Here is a 13045-nt window from a genome sequence, read left to right as displayed (position 1 = left end):
TTCCACAGTATATTTCCTCCATTTTGCACATGGACATCTGGTTTTAGGTGTGGTCTCACCCTCAGTGGAGTCTCAGTCCCAGCTCACTTAACTCTCACTTCCAAGTTTCATACATGGCACAAAACAAATATATTTAAAAATCTCCTGAAATTTCCTTTCCTACTAATTCGTGTGAATGTGTGAGTAAGGTATGTTGTATAAGGTGCTTTGAGTGCTCAGAGTAGAAAAGTGCTCTATATGAACCAGTCAATTTTACTTGTATTCACTAACTGAACAACAGGACGGTCATCTAACTAAAACCAATCAGTGTATCCCACCTGACCCCCTCAGAATCAGCTGACTTTTAATAGTCTCCAAGTTTTATTTACTTGTCCTCAAAGTATGGTGAGAGTCTGTTTGCAGCCAGGGTAGCAGTGCTTCTTGCTGTTCCTCTTGACTTACACTGTCTTTGTGTCTTTGTTTAGAAGCAGAGCGACACAGATGGATCCAGTTCTCAACCCTGTCATCACTGTGGAGGTGGGAAAGCGTTTCGTTGCGACCTTTGTGGAAAAACTTTCAATCAGCAGCGAAACCTAAAAATGCATCAGCGTAAACACACTGAAGACAAAATGATCTACTGTAAAGAATGTGGAAGAGGCTTCCCCACTCAATCTGATTTTAAACAACATGAAATCTTCCACAGTGGTGTTAAAAAGCACGCCTGTAACCAGTGTGCATACTTCTCCACCTCTACAGGTCAGCTTAAAAGACATAAACGAGTCCACACAGGAGAGAAACCATACAAGTGTAGACACTGTAACAAAAGGTTCTCAGAATCGAGCAGTCGTAACAATCATGAACGTACACACATTGAAGGGAACTTCAGCTGTGACCAGTGTGACAAGAGCTTCAAGAATATCAGTTCATACTCCAAACACAAACGATCCCATTCTCATTATTCATTATCTGCTCTGTGCAATCAGAGTAAGCGTGATCATGAAATCATTCCTATTACTGAATCACAATGACTCTGCAGAGACAGAAAGTTCCTCTTCTGGTTTCAGGGTCAGACTTAAAAACCTTGAGATCAGGCTCCACAGAGTTCAGATGGAATCTCCTGTAAAGAGTGTCAGCTGATGTCACACTTGGATCTCATAAGGTAGCTCTGATTTCTGGACCTGCAGTAAATAATCCTGAATCTTAAATTTGATAAGCTGCAAGTATAGATATGTACATCAAGTTTTTGTGTTTTAATTTTAATGCATTTTATTGCTCTGAAACGTTATTCCTGTTACATTTACATAATTCCCCCTCAGAAAACAGTAGTGTTTAGTTGTAGTACTTGTATTATAAAGTTATGGAAATATCTTTTAAAGCCAGCTGATAAGTATCAGTCTTGGTAGCCGGGGATCGGTCTGCTCTCATTGTAGTGTTTTTTTTTTTTTTTTTTTAGTTTAAAGAATATGATAAGTGGTAAGACAATGAATTTTACTTCTCACTGTCACTGTCCATGTTATGTAGCAGTATCCATTTTATCATGCATGTATGCTACTTTTCTCTGCTGGCTGGAAATGGTTTTTCTTTTGTTTTCATGAAATAAACTAGACTAAATTAGACTTTCACAGTCTGTTTTTTGTTTGTTTGTTTGTTTGTTTGTTTTTTACTGTTTTTCTGCTTTTGTTCACTCCAAGCTGGTCAAAACCCCACAGACAGGCAGAGTAAACTAACAATGTGGAGCAATCACAGTGTATTAGTACCTTGTTTTCCATAAACACAAACAGGTGACTGACTGAGAGAAATGTTGTTGTCATCCACTTGGACCATTTTGAACATTGAAAGAGATTTTTTCAAGAGTTACACTTTGTGTATTTCCTTAAGTTAGTTACATCCAACATTAATATGTTCTCTTTAAATCCATCTTCCCTAAGATGCTTGCAGACATTTCACCTCTCATCCAAGAAGCTTCTTCAGTTCTAGGGTGAAATGGTGGAGAGTCCCAGATCTAAGCCCTGTGGGAGTGTGTCCCCCCCCCCCCGAGAGGGACAGTGGACCCCCTAATGTACCTAATCAGATGAGCCAAGGTGTAAAAACGGGGGTAAGTCACAATCAGCCAAGGTTTTGGGTGAGCTCAGTGGGAAACCTAGCCCCACCCTAGTTGGGACCAGGAAGCAGAGTTGCAGTCTTACACGCCTCTCTGCAGCTTCTCTCCTCCTGCTACCCCCCCAAAAACCCATCTCCACAGAGACTGTGTCAGCTCCCAAACAGACAAAAAACAAATTAAAAACCAGCAACAAACAAACTTAAACATAAAAAATCACAAAGAAAGAACAATACAGTATCCACATCTGAACCAAAGAGTAAAACAGTGAAATGTGGATTATTAAATATTAGGTCTCTCTCCTCCAAGTCTCTGTTAGTACATGACCTAATAATTGATCAACAAATCGATTTACTCTGCCTTACAGAAACCTGGTTGCAGCAGGATGAGTATGTTAGTTTAAATGAATCAACACCCCCGAGTCATTCTAACTACCAGAAACCTCGAAGCACAGGCCGAGGGGGCGGTGTGGCAGCAATTTTTCACACCAGCCTATTAATCAACCAAAGACCAAGACAGACTTTTAATTCATTTGAAAGCCTGATGCTTAGCCTCGTCCACCCCAGCTGTAAAACTCAGAAACCAGTCTTACTTGTTATCATCTATCGTCCACCTGGGCCTTACACAGAGTTTCTCTCTGATTTCTCAGACTTTTTATCTGATTTAGTGCTCAGCTCAGATAAAATAATTATTGTGGGTGATTTTAACATCCATGTAGATGCTAAAAATGACAGCCTCAACATGGCATTTAATCTGTTATTAGACTCAATTGGCTTCTCTCAAAATGTAAAAGAACCCACCCACCACTTTAATCACACTCTAGATCTCATTTTAACATATGGCATAGAAACTGAACATGTAACAGTGTTTCCTGAAAACCCTCTGCTGTCTGATCATTTCCTGATAACATTTACATTTACAATAATTGATTACACAGCAGTGGAGAGTAGACTTTATCAAAGTAGATGTCTTTCTGAAAGTGCTGTAACTAAGTTTAAGAATATAATCCACCCACTGTTATCATCTTCAATGCCCTGTACCAACATAGAGCAGAGCAGCTATCTGAACGCTACTCCAACAGAGGTCGATTATCTTGTTAATAATTTTACCTCCTCACTACGTACGACTCTGGATACTGTAGCTCCTGTGAAAACTAAGGCCTCAAATCAGAAGTACCTGACTCCGTGGTATAATTCTCAAACACGTAGCCTAAAGCAGATAACTCGTAAGTTGGAGAGGAAATGGCGTGTCACAAATTTAGAGGATCATCATTTAGCCTGGAGAAATAGTTTGCTGCTTTATAAGAAAGCCCTCTGCAAAGCCAGAACATCTTACTATTCGTCACTGATTGAAGAAAATAAGAACAACCCCAGGTTTCTCTTCAGCACTGTAGCCAGGCTGACAAACAGTCAGAGCTCTACTGAGCCAACAATCCCTTTAACGTTAACTAGTAATGACTTCATGAACTTCTTCACAAATAAAATTTTTATCATTAGAGAAAAAATTACCTTTTCTTTAGAAAAGAGAGAAAAAACAAAAAAAAAGCAAAAAAACAAAAAAACAAAAAAAAAAAGAGAAAAAATTACCAATAATCATCCCACAGATGTAATATTACCTACAGCTACTTTTAGTACCATCGATGTTAAGTTAGACTCTTTTTCTCCAATTGATCTTTCTGAGTTAACTTCAATAATTACTTCGTCCAAACCATCAACGTGTCTTTTAGACCCCATTCCTACAAAACTGCTCAAAGAAGTCCTGCCATTAATTAATTCTTTGATCTTAAATATGATTAACCTATCTCTAATAATCAGCTATGTACCACAGGCCTTCAAGGTGGCTGTAGTTAAACCTTTACTTAAAAAGCATCTCTAGACCCAGCTGTCTTAGCTAATTATAGGCCAATCTCCAACCTTCCTTTCATATCAAACATCCTTGAAAGAGTAGTTGTCAAACAGCTAACTGCTCATCTGCAGAGGAATGGCTTATTTGAAGAGTTTCAGTCAGGTTTCAGAGCTCATCACAGCACAGAAACAGCTTTAGTGAAGGTTACAAATGATCTTCTTATGGCCTCTGACAGTGGACTCATCTCTGTGCTTGTCCTGCTAGACCTCAGTGCTGTGTTTCGATACTGTTGACCAAAATATTCCATTAGAGCGATTAGAACATGCTGTAGGTATTACAGGTACTGCGCTGCAGCCGTTTGTATCATATCTATCTAATAGACTCCAATTTGTACATGTAAATGGAGAGTCCTCTTCACACACTAACGTCAATTATGGAGTTCCACAGGGTTCAGTGCTGGGACCAATTCCGTTTACATTATACAGGTCCTTCTCAAAAAATTAGCATATTGTGATAAAGTTCATTATTTCCTGTAATGTACTGATAAACATTAGACTTTCATATATTTTAGATTCATTACACACAACTGAAGTAGTTCAAGCCTTTCATTGTTTTAATATTGATGATTTTGGCATACATAACTCATGAAAACCCAAAATTCCTTTCTCAAAAAATTAGCATATTTCATCCGACCAATAAAAGAAAAGTGTTTTTAATACAAAAAAAAGTCGACCTTCAAATAATTATGTTCAGTTATGCACTCAATACTTGGTCGGGAATCCTTTTGCAGAAATGACTGCTTCAGTGCGGCGTGGCATGGAGGCAATCAGTCTGTGGCACTGCTGAGGTGTTATGGAGGCCCAGGATGCTTCGATAGCGGCCTTAAGCTCATCCAGAGTGTTGGGTCTTGTGTCTCTCAACTTTCTCTTCACAATATCCCACAGATTCTCTATGGGGTTCAGGTCAGGAGAGTTTACCAGTGGTTTTGGCACTGTGAGCAGGTGCCAGGTCGTGCTGAAAAATGAAATCTTCATTTCCATAAAGCTTTTCAGCAGATGGAAGCATGAAGTGCTCCAAAATCTCCTGATAGCTAGCTGCATTGACCCTGCCCTTGATAAAACACAGTGGACCAACACCGGCAGCTGGCATGGCACCCCAGACCATCACTGACTGTGGGTACTTGACATTGGACTTCAGGCATTTTGGCATTTCCCTCTCCCCAGTCTTCCTCCAGACTCTGGCACCTTGATTTCCGAATGACATGCAAAAGTTGCTTTCATCCGAAAAAAGTACTTTGGACCACTGAGCAACAGTCCAGTGCTGCTTCTCTGTAGCCCAGGTCAGACGCTTCTGCCGCTGTTTCTGGTTCAAAAGTGGCTTGACCTGGGGAATGCAGCACCTGTAGCCCATTTCCTGCACACGCCTGTACACCGTGGCTCTGGATGTTTCTACTCCAGACTCAGTCCACTTCTTCCGCAGGTCCCCCAAGGTCTGGAATCGGTCCTTCTCCACAATCCTCAGGGTCCAGTCACCTCTTCTCGTTGTGCAGCGTTTTCTGCCACACTTTTTCCTTCCCACAGACTTCCCACTGAGGTGCCTTGATACAGCACTCTGGGAACAGCCTATTCGTTCAGAAATGTCTTTCTGTGTCTTACCCTCTTGCTTGAGGGTGTCAATGATGGCCTTCTGGACAGCAGTCAGGGCGGCAGTCTTACCCATGATTGCGGTTTTGAGTAATGAACCAGGCTGGGAGTTTTTAAAAGCCTCAGGAATCTTTTGTATCTGTTTAGAGTTAATTCGTTGATTCAGATGGTTAGGTTAATAGCTCGTTTAGAGAACCTTTTCATGATATGCTAATTTTTTGAGATAGGAATTTTGGGTTTTCATGAGTTATGTATGCCAAAATCATCGATATTAAAACAATGAAAGGCTTGAACTACTTCAGTTGGGTGTAATGAATCTAAAATATATGAAAGTTTAATGTTTATCAGTACATTGCAGAAAATACTGAACTTTATCACAATATGCTAATTTTTTGAGAAGGACCTGTACATGCTTCCCTTAGGCAGCATCATTAGAAAGCATAGCATACATTTTCACTGCTATGCAGATGACACGCAGCTCTATCTATCCATGAAGCCAGGTAACACACACCAATTAGTTAAACTGCAGGAATGTCTTAAAGACATAAAGACCTGGATGGCCGCTAACTTTCTGCTTCTTAATTCAGATCAAACTGAGGTTATTTTACTCGGCCCTGAAAATCTTAGAAAGGAAGAGGAACCTTGGAGTCATTTTTGACCAGGACATGTCCTTCAACGCATATATTGGATTCTTTTATTTTTCAATACCACACTGTCATAAAACACACAGGTACATATGGAAATAATATCTTCCTTTTTCTTTTTTATACCATACAAAAAAACATCAATGGGATGAGTACCTGAATACCCCCCACTCCCTCCCAATAATGTAAAAATGAATATGTTACAGAGAAAATGACTTGACCCATACCCCAAAAAACCAAAACAACAAAAAAAATCAACAAAAAAAAATCAACAATAAGATAGTAGTGCGTATCCTTATAGTTTTATATTAACATTAACATCTGCTAGCCTCAAAAAAACAAGGTCTTAACATTAATCAATATTGATATAAATCTTAACCAACAATAGTTACAATATTAATATTAATGATTACTTGCCCCTCAGTCGAAACAAATTAATAATGCTGGAATATCTTTAAATAGAGTATTCTTATAAGGTAGAACAGCCACTGTCGGGAATAGCAGAAAAATTTGTACGATGTCATATTGTGGACTACAGAGAGATTTCTCGTGCTGGTAACTTTTCTAAGTATTTAAGTAATGGTTTCCAGTGAGTAAAAATTTATCCGATGAGCCTCTGATGGAGAATTTTATCTTCTCCAATTTTAAGTGTCCTAAAATATCCTGTAGCCAGACTTTAATTAATGGTGGCTGAGATGATTTCCACAACAACAAAATTCTTTTTCTAGCGATGAGAGAAGCAAAAGCAATAAGGTTATTTTGAATAACTGTAGTATAAAGGTTATTTGGTGGTTTGCCAAATATAGCGATATGTGGAGTCAGAGTCAATTTTATACCCAATATATCTGAAATTAATTTGAAGAATTTATGCCAAAATTCAGACAACCTAGGACACGCCCAGAACATATGAGTAAGATTGCAAGGTATCTGTGAGCATTTATCATCAAATTTATCTGGGTATAATTTTGACAATTTTTCTTTACTGTAGTGTAATCTGTGGAAAACTTTAAATTGTATTAATGAAAGTCTGGCACAACTACAAGATGAATTAATGGTCTTTATATGGAGTTCTGACTCCCATTTCATCTTGGTCCTGTATAAAAGAAATTCACTAGGTGGTTTAAGGTGGTCTAAGTTAGTTTATAAAGGTAAGAAATATGACCCTTTACCAAAGTTTTGGCTCTGAGAACTAAATCTATTCCACTGGAAGTTGGGATTTGTGGGAATAAAGTTGAACATTTCTTTGCAAACTTTCGCAACTGGAAGTACCGAAAAAAAAATCGGATTTATTTATTGAGTAACTAGTTCGTTAAAACTTGCAACAACATCATTTACATATAAATCACCTAGAGTACCAAGTCCATTATGTTCTAAAACAGAGAATCTTAAGTCCATCTTTGCTGGCACAAATAAGTGATTGTTGCAGATCGGGGTTGCAAGAGGGAGGGTAAGCCAACCAAAGTAACATCTTATTTGTGACCAAATTTTTAATGTTTCAGTGGCAACTGGGTTAGAAGACCGGCTTAATAGGGATGATTGTGAGGTATCACATGCTAAAACATGTAATGACGAGGAACAGGAGGCCGCTTCACTCTGGCACCAATTAGTATAGGGAGAGGTACACCACTATGATATATTATACATATTAGATGCCCAATAATACCCAATTAAATTAGGCAGTCCTAATCCTCCAGCTGATCTATCCCTATAAAGAAGCGAGCGACTAGCCCTTGGATGTTTACCGGCCCAAATAAATGATGAAATAGCGTCATTTATAGTTCTAAAAAATGATTTAGGCAGATAAATAGGCAAACTTTGAAATACATATAGATATCTAGGTAATACATTCATTTTAATAATTTGAATCCTACCAGCTAAAGACAGCGGTAGGTAGTTCCATCTTTGAAGATCATACTTAACTTTCATTGTAAGTAAAGTAATATTCTGTTCCCGCGTTAATCTCAGAGGTCGTGAAATTGCAATTCTGAGATATTTAAACCCCAAATTAGCCATTTTAAAGGGTATAGTTGATGTAGGTATGTCTGCAGCCATTTGATTAACTGGAAAGTATTCGCTTTTGGAGATGTTAAGCTTATATCCCGATAAATATTCGAAAGAATTTAATACTGATAAAATGTGTGGGATATTTAGTAGAGGATCATTCACATAAAGAAGCAAATCATCTGCATAGAGCGACACCTGATGTTTTATACCCCATCTATCAATCCCTCCTAATCCTTTCATCATTTTTAAAGCTACTGAGAGTGGTTCAATCGCTAATGCAAATAATAACGGGAAGAGTGGGCACCCCTGTCTTGTCCCCCGAAAAAGTGGAAATGGAGTGGAGCATTGATTATTTGTACAGACAGAGGCACAAGGAGAGGAGTAGAGTAATTTGACCCATGAAACAAAATTATTATTAAAACCAAATTGTCTTAAAGAAAAGATAGAGTGGAATGGGCCTATCTCAGGCTTTCTCGGCGTCAAGAGATATTATGGCTTCTGGAAAGTTAGAGGATGATGGAAAAAGAATGACATCAAGAAGTCTTCTTATGTTAGAGTATGAACGTCTTCCTTTTATAAATCCCGTCTGGTCCTCTGAGATAATAGAGGGCATAATCGATTCTAGTTGCCGGGCTAGGATTTTTGGAAGACTTTTAACGTCTACCGGGAGGAGTGATATTGGCCGATAGGATGTACAGCTCAGTGGATCTCTGCCTTTTTTAAAAATTAGAGAAATAGTGGCTTGCATGTGTGTAGGTGGCAGAATTCCTTGCTCGAACGAATAATTAAACATTTCCAGTAGGAGTGGAGCTAGCTGATCTGAAAAAACTTTATAAAACTCAACCGGGCAGCCATCTGGACCTGGTGATTTACCGCTATTCGTTGATTGTATTGATTCTTTAATTTCTAAAATTGTATTAGGGGCATCTAATTTTAAGTTATTTTCAGATGAAATTTTAGGTAGATCCAATTTTTCAAAAAAACCATTTAACTGGCTTTCATCTATGAAAGATTCTGAGGTATAAAGTTGAGTAAAGAAAGATCTGAAAGTATCATTAATTTTATCTGGATCTGAAGTTATTAAGCCTAAATCATCGGTTATCTGTATAATTTGATTTGACGCTGTTTTAGTCTTCGGTTGCTGTGCCAGGAGACGGCCAGCTTTATCACCGTGTTCATATACTAACCCTCGAGAGCGGAGGAGAAGTTGTTCAGCTTCTGAAGTAAGAAGAATATCTAGTTCCGTTTGAAGTCTTATTCTTTCTTTATAAAGATCAGGTGTATTTGTAAGAGATATAGAATTGTCTATCTCTTTTATGGCCTTCTCCAACTCTTTCTGCTGGGATCTATGTAGTTTATTAGAATAAGACGTAAAAGAGATAATTTTACCTCTAATATAGGCTTTTAGAGTGTCCCATAGGATAGATGGAGAAGTGTCATTATTTTTATTAGTTTCACAAAAAAAAGTAATCGACTCAGAAATATATTTACAAAAAGTTGGTCTCCGCCAGCAAGAGAGGATTTAGCTTCCAATATCTAAATCTCTTTGGCTTCATTGTAAACTGAAGATCTAATACTACTGTGGCATGATCTGATACCGTTATCGGTAGATACTGAGTAAAAACAATCTCAGGAATAAACTTTTTATCTATCAGAAAATAATCTATTCACGAAAATGTACGATGCACATGAGAAAAAAAAGTATTGGTTTGCAGTAGGATGAGCAAAACGCCAAGGGTCGATAAAGCCATATTGGTTCATAAATGTGACAAAAGCCTGGGACATTTTCGTAGGTGCAGATGAACGCGGACTAGATTTATCTAATGTTGGGTCAATAACACAGTTCATATCTCTTCCCATTATTAAAAGGTGATAATCTAAATTTGGAATAATAGCAAACAACGCACATATTAAACAAATATGTAAGACTGCTTTCTTCCATTTGCGCAACATCTCTAAAGTGTCTCAGAGTGATGCTGAAAAACTAGTTCATGCATTTATTACTTCCAGGCTGGACTACTGTAATTTTTTATTATCAGGATGTCCTAAAAACTCACTGAAAAGCCTTCAGTTAATCCAAAATGCTGCAGCAAGAGTCCTGACAGGGACTAGAAAGAGAGAGCAGATTTCTCCTGTTTTGGCTTCCCTTCATTGGCTTCCTGTTAAATCCAGAATTGAATTCAAAATCCTGCTCCTCACATACAAGGTCTTAACACACGATTAAAATGACTCCAAAAGAGTGGTGTAAATTTCCTAAGAAGGAAGTCTGTAACTTGCACACATTTTTACTTTTACTTGTTTTCAGTCTACACACACACCCACCCACCCACACAAACAATAATTATATTGTCGTGATCCTGGGTCATGTTGACCCAGGATTCTTAGCTTTCGTGTGTTTTGTGTTTTGTTCTTTATTTATGCCTTGGTTCCTACGTTGTTGTTAAGATGTTGCTTATTTGATTTCCCCTTGTGACTTTACCCCCTGTGTGCCCCTCTGTGCATCTGTGAGCCCTCGTCTCCCCTCCTTGTGTTTTATTCCATGTTTTCCCCAGCCCGTTATGTCTGTGCTTTCCCCGTGCTCTCTCTCTCCTCCTGTCTGCACCTCTGCATACTTCCTGTTTTACTTTGACAGTCTCTCGTCAGTATGCGTCAAGTTGTGTTTGCTCCTGCCCTGCCTCGTTATGATTATCTGTGTCAGCTGTGTTCCCTGTGTGCTCCCACTTCCCTCGTTAACCCTCTGTGTATTTATGTCCACTGCTGTGTCCGAATTCAGACTTCCTGTAATCTATTACAGTTGTTAAAGAAACGGTCCAGGAACAGGTCACTCAGGTTAATCCTGTGTGAACAACTGAAAAAATTGTTTTTCCATCTTTACATACTGTGTATTTGAAATATTCTTGTTTAATTGTTATTGTTATTTACTTTATTGCTATCAAATAAATATCCAAGTAACATTGTTCAAAGTTAGCGTTGTGTTCATACGTGTTACAAATGCCTGTAAATCAAATTGAGTTCAGTGACAATTACTGTTTGTTTGAATCAATTTATTAATAACATAAAACCTTTAAACTAATGCAACACATATAACAATGTAACAAATATATTCAAATAAATAAATTTCTCAATACATAACTCATTTTGGAACTACTCTTTCTAGAAGTGAAAACAGTCTGTCCGTCCTCTCCCTGCTCTCCTCTCCTCAGCCTCTCTTTGCTGCCTCATGTCCTCTCTGATGAGGTCTAGCAGCTCATCATCTCTTTTCCTCTTTCTCCCTGTCATAGGTGGCTGAGCCGCTTCATCATCGCTGTCGTTTTGGTCACCCACTGCTGTGCTTGGCCCTGGAGTGTCCTCAGGGAGAGAGGAAATTAGGACAGGAGGCTTAATGGAAGGCATCTGTCCTATCACCTCATCCATGAGGGCAAACCAGGGCCAAGTAGCAGCAGTGGGCTTCCCACTGACCCCCTCTCCTGAGCCTGGATACTTGCAACCCTAAAGGCAGAGGAAATCAAAAATGACAGCAGGCAAATAAAAAACACCACAGCAACTCTTAGTAATTGCACATTTATTAACTTGTGTTCTTAAGAGTTATCTTCTTGATAACACACATACGTACTTTGTATTCTTTAAAGTTATCTCATGTCTTCTGGCCTGCAAGGGGGTGACTTTCCCCTGCAGGCCCATCTTCTCCAGAATTGTCCTGATCACACACAACAAATAAGAGAAGAAAGGAAACCATGGCAACTATGTTAATCCCTAAGCCCAAAGGTTTTCACAGCAGAACACCAGAGGAACACCGTCTGGACATCACAGCTTCTGTACAGCAGCGGTCCGTGAGTCGTTTGGTACCGGGCCACAGAGTTAAGGCTCCGGTGTGAAATTTATGGTTTTTAGGGTTTTCGTTGTTAACTCGGTTTCCCTGGGTCTTTCCCATGTTGTAGTTGTGTGTCTTATTTTGAAAGAAATATTTACACGTTACCATAGCGACCAGAGAGCATTAAGCGGCAGAGAGGAGTATGTTACTGTCAATTTGGCACATTTTCAGGAGGACGCTGCTGATAAAGTTACACAATTACATAGTAAATTCACGTTTATTATTATATTTACAAAATACCACAGTTTTTGTCTTGGTCGGATCATTTTATGTGGTTGTATTTATCCGCGATACCTTAAAAGCTCCGTGTCTGACATGAACCGATCTGTGGCGCAAAACAGTTTGGGAACCGCTGCTGTACAGCATGAGGGTTAATAGAACATTGTACATTGTACATCCACGCCGTAGCAGCCCAATTCTTAAAGAGGTGATCGTTTTCTCCTCGTTTTCATAAATTCAGCCGTTTGGTCTTTGTTCCCCACAACATATCACCAATTTGAAAAAATCAAAATTAGTTGTATGTCGGATATGTCGGATCCATCCTTAAAATTCGGGCCAAAGTAGGACGCATTTGCAGCCACATTTTGAGTACTCTTTGAATTCGGACAGCTAGTGATGTGCAGATCGATCCTGAAATATCGATTCCTCCGATACCAATCATTTATGTTCTAGAATCGATTCTCACATTAAAATATCGATATTTTAGTATTTTAGGGTAAATTTGTAGTTTATCATTAACAGGAACACAGTGGAAAGAAACTATAACATTCGGATTGTCTACATTCAAAGGAACTACTTCCTCTTCCGCCTTTAATAGTTATGTGCGAAATACGGCTGTATAAATGTCTCGCAGCCCCTTGGCGTGCACACTCACAATAATGGCTGAGCGTAATTGGAGTCATATGCGGACGTATTTTACCTCCACAAACAGCTGAGACGTTGTTTGCGATATATGTGGCAA

The 13045-nt window shown here is 38.8% G+C and overlaps 1 long non-coding RNA gene across 1 annotated transcript in view; it reads left to right on the top strand.

The window, feature by feature from the left end:
- The window catches only part of LOC109199641 (uncharacterized), a 10474-nt gene extending 8877 nt beyond the window's left edge, over positions 1-1597 (top strand). Inside the window, exon 2 of the long non-coding RNA XR_002059960.2 lies at positions 465-1597. This is a non-coding gene — a long non-coding RNA (uncharacterized LOC109199641). The remainder of the gene's footprint in view (positions 1-464) is intronic.
- The last annotated feature ends 11448 nt before the right edge of the window (positions 1598-13045 follow it).

This window comes from Oreochromis niloticus, linkage group LG9 (assembly GCF_001858045.2).
Source record: "Oreochromis niloticus isolate F11D_XX linkage group LG9, O_niloticus_UMD_NMBU, whole genome shotgun sequence".
Lineage (NCBI taxonomy): Eukaryota > Metazoa > Chordata > Actinopteri > Cichliformes > Cichlidae > Oreochromis > Oreochromis niloticus.
The sequence above is the reverse complement of the archived record's forward strand: the minus strand, read 5'-3'. Positions and strand labels throughout refer to the sequence as shown.